Raw genomic sequence first — 9,501 nt, forward strand, 5'->3', positions numbered from 1 at the left:
CCCTGTTCTCTTTTCACTATACACCTCCTCACTCGGTGCAGTCATTAGCTCTCATGGTTTCTCCTACCACTGCTATGCAGATGACACTCAGCTCTTCCTTTCTTTCACACCTGACGACACAACCGTCTCAATGCGAATATCAGCATGTTGCTGATACCTCCGCATAGATGATGATGGATCACCACCTTCAGCTAAATCTGTCCAAGACTGAGCTTATTGTCTTTCCAGCCAATCCTTCCTTACCGCCACAGATAAGCGTGCAGCTTGACTCAATCACACTTGTGCCTACGTCTTCTACCAGGAATCTTGGTGTCATGGTAGACAACCAGTTGACCTTTAAGGACCATGTTGCCTCGGTTTCCCGGTCTTGCCGATTTGCTCTCTACAACATCAGGAGGATCAGACCCTACCTGACTGAACACACGACCCAGCTCCTGGTCCAGGCTCTCGTCATTTCACGCATTGACTACTGCAACTCCTTACTGGCTGGCCTGCCTGCATGCTCAGTTAAACCTCTGCAGATGATCCAGAACGCAGCGGCACGTCTGGTCTTCAACCAGCCCAAAAGAGCTCATGTCACTCCGCTGCTAATCGCTCTTCACTGGCTTCCAGTTACAGCTCATCAGATTCAAAGCTCTGCCTCCGGCTTACAAAACAATAACCCAAACGGCTCCGGTCTACCTTCACTCCTTAATCCAGAGCTACACTCCCTCTCCACAGTTACGCTCTGCCAGTGAAAGACGCCTAGTGCTCCCACCACAACGTGGCACAAAATCAGTAGCTAGACTCTTCTCCTCTGTTGTCCCCCGATGGTGGAACGATCTACCAAACTCTAAAGACTCAGTTGTTTAAGGAGCATTTCCACACTTAGCTTAACTATTTTACGCAACAGAATGAGTTAGAAAAATTTGTCCAGCTCTTTGGCTCAACCAAGTACTGAAGAAATTGTGTTGACTTATGCCTAAGATGATATTGTGTGATGAAATCATGCACTTATGCCCAAGTTGATATTGTGTGATGAAATCATGATTTTGTATTTAAACAAAATTACTTTTTTAAAACTTTTTAAATTGTTATATGCACTGCCTCTAGCACTACATGACAGCACCTGGCTCCAACTGGACTCAAAGCAGTCTGACTATCACTTAATTATGATGTCCCATCTTGTTTGAATTCATGCTTGTGTTGTTCTTACTCTCAAATGTAAGTCGCTTTGGATAAAAGCGTTTGCTAAATGACTGTAGAATAGAATAGTAGAAGAGAAAAGACAAGCTAAAAAATTTTTAAAAGGCAAAACTAATAAAAATAAAACAAATTCTTTGGTTAATATTTTGTTTTATTCTAGTTTAATTTTATTAAGTGTGGGTTATTTTCTAATTAGGAGGCTGCAACATTTCATAACACTTGTTTTCCTCCACACGCTTCATTAATAGACATTAATATATGACGGTAAGCCAGCGCAAGATCATCCTGCACCAGCTTTGAACGTTTAATTTTTATCATGAAACAGGTGACCATCTCCTGCTCTGAACACAGCTGTGCTGCTGCCAGAAGCCTCTTCTGATTGCTTTTGGACAGGGGAGGGGCCTGCGCAGCAGCACCCACTCCTCATTGAGAAGAATAAACTACTTTCACATACGTCAGTCTACAAAAGTCTCCAATACTGAAAAAGTCGCTAGATTTGTCACTAGTCGCTTTAAAAAAACAAACAAACAAAAAAAAAGGTCGCTAAATTGGCAGTGCACCCCTTGAGGTGAGGCAGAGTACTGTTTGCCTCACCTACTGACTTTTCTCTGCACTTTATTGTACGATAAACGGGAATATTTTTCTCACAAATACATTAAATACATTACACAGACTGTAGAGAGTCATGATGTATAACAAATATTTCTGTAAAGTTCATATTGGCGATATGCTGAGGAACAGAAAACGGCATGTGTCACACAACCTAGTTCGTATTGGATGGCACAGTCAAAGCTGAGGCACAGCTCGCTCGTGCCCCCACTGGGGTTTCTACACTGGATTTGATCGGGAAATACTCAAATTTGGCAATTTTTACTTAATAAACTGTCAAAAACGTGTTAGAGTCATACTGAAAATGCATTTTTAACACAGATCAGTGGAAAATATTTATTGTATATTTTTCTTTATCATGTCTGCGCCAAACTGCACATGTTTCACTTCAGTTCCAACATCTATGTCTAGATGTTGTTATCTGGAGATTGCTCAATGCTGCATGGCAAGACCGTGCTGCCATGCCACCATGTTTGACACCCTCTGGCCAATTACAATTTTTCTTTTTGGAATGCTGGAAATGCTGCTGCAAGCCGAAGTATCTCAGCTGGGAGAGCGTCAGACTGAAGATCTGAAAGTCCCTGGTTCGATCCTGGGGTTCAGCAAATGCACATGACCACCTGCCATGGTCACAGTGACTCTGAATCTGTGGTGTCACTGTTGTATAACTTATCATCCATTTACAGTGTTCAATCTCTGTCTGTAAGCACAGAGGTGCCTTAAGTTAGCAGAAAGTCTCTAGCAGAAATCTACACATCAATTTCCATTCTGTTCCAAAGGACTACGTGCAGATTTCACGGGAGAAGAAAGTTGGCCGCTCTGTGGGAAGCTTTCCATCATAGCAGTGATAGCATTAAGGTTTGTCATCTCACCTTATAGGTGGGAGCAGTGTTTTAATGATGTCTTTAGAGTTTTTCTCAAAGTCAAAAAGATTGAACAGGGCAAAGGCATTGCTAGCTTCATGTATTCTGCTGATTTTACGGTGGCTGCAAAATCAAGGCAATGGTCGATAGAACGCATTCTCTGATCACTTCCTAGTTTTCTTGGGTCTGTTGCTGGAAGCTCAACTTCAGTAACACCTTAGTTTAACCCCCATCATAACTTTGGCAACCTTGGTTTGCGGACGAGATCGACCACCTGAACTGAATGGGCCGCTTTGAAAACCTTTTGCCAATCTATCTTGGATACCTCCATTTTCAGGTGGGTATCCACAATTTGTCATGTGAAATCTTGGCAACAAAATAGACCATACTTCATTTTTGGAGCAAGAATCCATACATGTCTTTTCATTCTGTTCCAAGGGAGAAAGCACTGATGTCAATGGAAAGGAACGTGGTCTTAAAAGAAGATTGGCCACTCTTCTGTCAGAGGCTTTCCACTGCAGTGGTGATAGCATTAGGATTGTTATTTCACAGAAACTCCTCACCTCCAGAGCTACTCACCATCAGTGATGATCATTTTGCAGTGTGGGAACAATATTCAAATGATGTCTTTGAATTTTTGCATGAAGTCAAAAAGATTGAACAGGGCAAAGCTAACTCAATGGCTGTCTCCACTCTTAACCAGGAGATGTGGAATTCGGTCGCTAAGGGGAAACACAGCAGCAAAAGCAGGCAATGCCCGGCATCTCCGTCAGCCATTCAAGCTTCAAATAAGTTTTCCATCCTGAGCGAGGAAGACTTAACTCCTCTCCCTGATCGCAGCTTGTCTGGCTCCTCTTCAAAGCGTGATGGCTACCTGGCTTCCCTTCCGTCTTCCACAAAGGCAGTGATGAGACCCGCTTCTCCTATGGAACGTAAAAGCCGGCGTCGGTCCGTGGTTGTTCCGCCTGGCTCGATTCACTTTACGCCCAGACTGGGGATGGACGTCCCTATCTCTGGCTTTAAGCAGGAGGGACATCTAGAGTCGTGCAACATGGCCGCTCGGTCCCGCAGCAAACTTTTGCCAGCTGACTCAGATGGCATTCCTGGGGCCGGCACTGGCCCTCTGCCCACCACTGATCACCTCTCTCCTGCGAACCCAGCCAGCTCTGGCTGTGCGCTCTGCTTGGGTGAAACAAGGAAGGCAGTATCTGTACAAAAACATACACCTGGTTGTCCGGAGAGCATCGTCTCAACATCTCCTCCTCCCTTGTTTTCGCCAACAACAATAATTCTGGGAGATTCCATCACCAGAAACATCAAACTTTTCAACGCCACCACACACTGTTTTCCTGGAGCCACGGTCCTGGACATCCTCGACAAGCTCCCTGGGCTGCTGAACTCTATGCCATCTTCTATTGAACGCGTCATAGTTTATGTGGGAACAAATGATACAGCCTGTCAGCAGTCTGAGCTGACAAAAAAGGATTTTAGGGACCTTTTTAACCTTCTCAGCAGCTGCGGAAAATCTGTTTTTATTTCAGGTCCGATCCCAACACTAGCCCGTGGAATGGGGCACTTCAGCAGAATCCTTAGCCTCCACACCTGGCTTTTGTCTTCCTGCAGTGCCCACAAGGTTGGTTTTATTGACAATTTTAACCTCTTCTGGAACCGGGCCTCTTTCTTCAGAGGCGACCGAGTTCACCCAAGCCCGCTGGGAAGCAAGGTGCTAGCTGCAAACATGCAGCATGCTGTACATGCGCTACACATGACTGACTAATTACCAACCACAACACCCTACCTGCACCATTGAGCACTGTATCTCCTGCCAGCGCCCCCTATCAGTACCACCTGGCATCACCACCTACACCTGTGTCTCTCCCCATACAGTCCATTATCACGAACAGAACACAGATACTCAGTAAAAAGTCCCACAGAAACCCTGCTAACCTCACGTCAATACAGACACTCAACAGCCCACCCAACACACACCCGGTTTCTAAGGACACTCATTCTGGTCCCCTGAATATGGCCCTACTAAACATCAGATCACTTTTAAATAAGTCCTTTCTTATAAAAGACCTGATTTTAGACAACAGCATTGACTGTATGTTTTTAATAGAGACATGGCTCAGCACAAATGCCTCCATCACCCTAACTGAAGCATCACCACATAACTACATGTTCACACATGTGGCCAGGAAAGGTAGAAAAGGTAGTGGGACAGCCTCTATCCTGTCATCTTCCATTGGTTTTAAAGACATTTCGTTTGAAGAATACTCTTCTTTTGAATATCACACCATTGTTTTTAGCAGCCCACCTGTCCTTGGAGTAACAGTATATACACCTCCTGGAAGATGCTCATCATTCATAACAGACTTCTCAGAGCTGCTCTCAATCAACCAGTATGAGAGGATTGTTATTTTAAGTGATTTTAATTTGCACATAGCTAATCAGTCAGATTCTTTCCCCCAGGACTTTTTAAATCTTTTAGACTGTATGAATTTTACCCAGCATGTCAGAGTACCCACGCACAACAAGGGCCACACGTTAGACCTTGTTATTACTTATGGACTATCTACCAACATAACATCAGTTGTTGATTTAGGTATTTCTGACCATTTTTGTGTCATTTTTAAGGTTGAAGGTTTTATGAAACAAGCTATTCCTGAACGGATTATTAGGAAACGCTGTCTTAATGCTGAAGTGGCTGCAAACTTTACTGATCAACTTTACAGCACCCCAGCTTTTATTTCACCTTCATCCTGTCATTTTATTGTTGACCATTTTAATAGTAAATTACGTGCTACCCTGGATAAAGTGGCCCCACTAAAACTGAAGAAAGTAACAACAAAACCAGCTCCTCCCTGGAAAACTGAAGATATCAAGAGGTTAAAAAGGAACTGCAGAATAGCAGAGCGGAGGTGGCGAAAAAACAAACTAACAAGAAATTATCAAATTCTACATGAACACTTATGTATTTACAATGAGGCTGTTAGAATATCAAGACAGGCCCACTTCTCCAAACTCATAACTGAAAATAAAAACAAACCACGTGTCCTCTTCTCCATAATGAATTGCCTAATTAACCCTGTTTCTAACAATCCTGCTGATATACCCACTGATGCCAGGTGTGAAGAGTTTGCAGCCCATTTCAGAGATGAAATAGAGAAAATTAGATCTGACCTGCATCACCATCACATTGTAGATTTTAAATGGTCTGGGGTTTTGATTACCTGTGGGGAAACACTGGAGAGTTTTGCCCTCGTTGATGCTGCAATGCTTAGGGATGTTGTTTCACAGTTAAGATCTGCAACTTGTATTTTAGATCCCATCCCTACTGCCTTTTTTTTAAAACTGTCTGTGGCTCTTTTAAGGAGGATTTACTGAGCATTGTGAATTGCTCTCTCCAGACGGGTGTCTTCCCTTCCTCCCTAAAGACAGCCATAGTGACCCCTGTTCTGAAGAAGAGCAATTTAAATGCTGCAGTTCTTAACAACTACAGTCCAGTATCCAACCTATCTTTTTTAAGCAAAATTTTAGAGAAATCTGTTTTTTATCAGTTAAATTATTTTTTTATCTCACACAATATATTTGAGAAGTTTCAGTCAGGCATTAGGACCAATCACAGCATTGAGACGGCACTGGTCAAGGTTGTGAGTGACCTTAGGCTCAATACTGACATGAAAAAACTCTCTGTCTTAGTGGTGCTTGACCTCAGCGCAGCCTTTGACACGGTTGACCACACTATTCTTTTAAACAGACTCCACGACATGGTTGGCCTCACTGGTACTGTTTTTAACTGGTTTAAATCCTATCTAACAGATAGAGAGTTCTTTGTTAGCATGAAGGAATCCTCGTCCAAGAGATATAGACTGACCTGTGGTGTACCCCAAGGCTCAGTTTTAGGCCCCACCCTTTTTAATCTTTACATGCTTCCTCTTGGTGATGTCATCAGGAGACATGGCATAAATTTCCACAGCTATGCTGATGACACACAGTTATATGTTGCTGTGACTCCTGATGAGCACAGGCCCATTGATGCCCTGTTAGATTGTATTTTAGATATCAGAGGGTGGATGGCAGAAAACTTCCTGCAGCTCAACCAGGATAAAACAGAAGTTTTAATGATTGGACCTGAAGTTGAGAGAGTGAAACTGGAGGCCAAACTGAAAACAGTAGCACTCAACCATTTAAATCAAGTAAAAAACCTGAGAGTGATTTTAGACGCAGATCTCAGTTTTGAGCCCCATATTAAAAACATAACAAAGACTGCTTTTTATCATCTAAAGAACATCTCCCGCGTCAGGCTGTTTCTCTCTCGAGCCAGTGCAGAGACACTGATTCATGCTTTTATCACATCAAAATTACATTACATCAATGCTCTTCTTTCTGGTCTTCCAAAGAAGTACCTGAACCAGCTGCAGCATGTACAGAACGCAGCTGCACGTCTGTTGACAAAGACCAGAAAAAGGCCCCACATTACACCAATTCTAAAGTCTCTGCACTGGCTCCCTGTCAGCTTCAGAATTGATTTTAAGATTCTTTTATTGGTTTTTAAGTCTCTTAAAGGTCTTGGCCCACCTTATTTATCTGATTTGCTTTTATCTTAGGAGCCCACTAGACCCCTCTGGTCCTCTGGTACTGGCCTTTTAACTGTTCCCAGAGTAAAAACAAAAACCCACGGCCAGTCCTCCTTTTATTTCTACGGCCCTCGTATGTGGAACAGCCTGCCTGAGGACGTGAGGGGAGCACCTAGTGTGGATATTTTTAAAAGCAGACTCAAGACCCAAATTTCTTTTTCTACTACTATTGTATTTATTCATTTATTTATTCTTAACACAAAGGCTATATTTTGCTTCTATTCCTCTATCATTTATGTATTTGTTTTATCATTTTGTATTCTCTTATTTTGCAGGTTTTCTTATTTTATGGGACTGAGAAATATTATTTTTATACTCAGGGTTGGTTTTTTAGATTGTTTAGATTTGGTTTTACAGTGTTTTATCTCAGTGTTTCCCCACACTACAAGACTCCAGAATTAGGACAGCGTTTCCTCTTAACTTGCTTTTACCCTCTGTGTTGTGTGTGTGTTGATGGGAAGGGGTGGGGGGTGGCCTTGTTGTTATTGGGTTGGGGTTCTGGGGGATTTTATTTTATTCTCTGTAAAGCACCTTGAGTTGCTATTTTTATGTATGAAAGGTGCTATATAAATAAAGTTTGATTTGATTTGATTTGATTTGCGCGTTTCATGAATTCTGGTGATTTCGCAGTGACAGCAAATGGGAGCAAATGGTCAGTAGAACCCATCTCTTGGTGTCTTCCTTGTTTTCTTGGGTCTAGCTCAACTTCAGTACCACCTTAGTTGAAGCCCCATCACAACTTTTGCGACACTGGCTTTTCTGATAAACTGGATCTTTCAAACTTTATGTGTCACTTTATAAAAGAAGATAAAGGACCCCTGTTCTCCAGCTCCTTGACCACAAAGACAAACACAAAGGTACAAAAAGTAAAGGAAACTACATCACAAGGGCCTGGGTAGCTCAGATGGCAGAGCATCAGACTTTTAATCTGAGGGTCCAGGGTTCAAGTCCCTGTTCAGGCGTATAGAAATGATCTTTCTCACTTCATTGCTCAGCCCCACCATTCCCTCTTTCCTTGGCCCTTAAAGGCTGAATAGTTGGGGTTTTTTCCTTAAAAATAATTTAAAATGTTCTCATTTGCTGCGAAGGATGAAAGGAAGCTTCCCTATAAACAATCTGTCTCCTACATCAACAATGTCTTTGTCAAGCTTTTGTCCTTCAAAATAAGAGTTCCGTGCCGGAATAACTTGGGTGCACCGTGTTGCTCTTTCCAACTTCCTGGTTCCTTAACTAATCATATGCGACTCCCCACGGTTGCCTAACAACAACAATTGGTATTCATTCTAAACTAGTAGTAAAAGAACCGGACCAGAAATAGTTTCAGAAAAACCTAAAAAGCCTCGGCATCCTGCTAAATAAGCAAACGACCAAAAATAGAATAAAACGAGGATCAATTTTGGAGGATCTTTTGAAAGGTGGAGAAGTCTGAGCTGGCAAAATTTCTTATGTATTAGTGGAGTAAATTGGTGGGCTATTAGTTTACAACAACAAATGTAATGGTGTTTGGGCCAAGTGAATACTGTGTTAGTCCTTATAAACTTATGAAATTATTATCAAATTAATTCATTAAGTGAGACTAAGGAAAAACTGCCGTTGTGTGGCATTTGTTGATTAATCTGGGCTTTGTTTACACTATTTCATGCTAACGTAAATTAGCGCTTGAAATTAGCATTGCAAGGCATAGCAACTTACTGTGTGTGTGAATCATCTTTGTTCAACATCATGATGTTTGCTGGCGCTATGTTCTCCGTCCTTCATAGCACAAACCGGCAACCTACGTGAAACTCTCCGAGGGGGAGGAGGGGAAGAACGCTCTCCGTGTTTTTCTCTTTCAACTGCAGTTCTGATTTGAAACAGTAGGTGTCAGTGCTACTTATTTTGCCTTTAAAGCATATGCTGTGCATATTCCAAACACTTCTAAGTGATCAAAGTCTCGTCCATTTGTAAGGAGCCTTTTTTTTTACAAGGTGTGAAAAGTTTTTCCTACCATCATACAACAGAAATATGACACAAGACCATTGTCCCTGACCCGTTGTGGATTGTTGGTCCTAAGCCCTGCCCACTTAAAACAGGAAGTGCCTTTTTTAGACACCGGGGTCCCTCTCCTCAGGAATGAACCTCACATACTCAAAAGTGCTTCAGATCAGCTCAAACCCTTTCATGATACTACAGAAAAAAAAAACTCAATTTCCTTCATCAAGCAG

At 42.3% G+C, this 9,501-nt stretch overlaps 1 non-coding gene across 1 annotated transcript; it reads left to right on the forward strand.

The window, feature by feature from the left end:
• The first annotated feature begins 8,186 nt into the window (after positions 1-8,186).
• Positions 8,187-8,259, forward strand: trnak-uuu. Its single transcript has one exon. It is a non-coding gene; the product is annotated as a tRNA-Lys (tRNA).
• The last annotated feature ends 1,242 nt before the right edge of the window (positions 8,260-9,501 follow it).

Source organism: Melanotaenia boesemani, chromosome 24 (assembly GCF_017639745.1).
Source record: "Melanotaenia boesemani isolate fMelBoe1 chromosome 24, fMelBoe1.pri, whole genome shotgun sequence".
Classification (NCBI taxonomy): Eukaryota; Metazoa; Chordata; class Actinopteri; order Atheriniformes; family Melanotaeniidae; genus Melanotaenia; species Melanotaenia boesemani.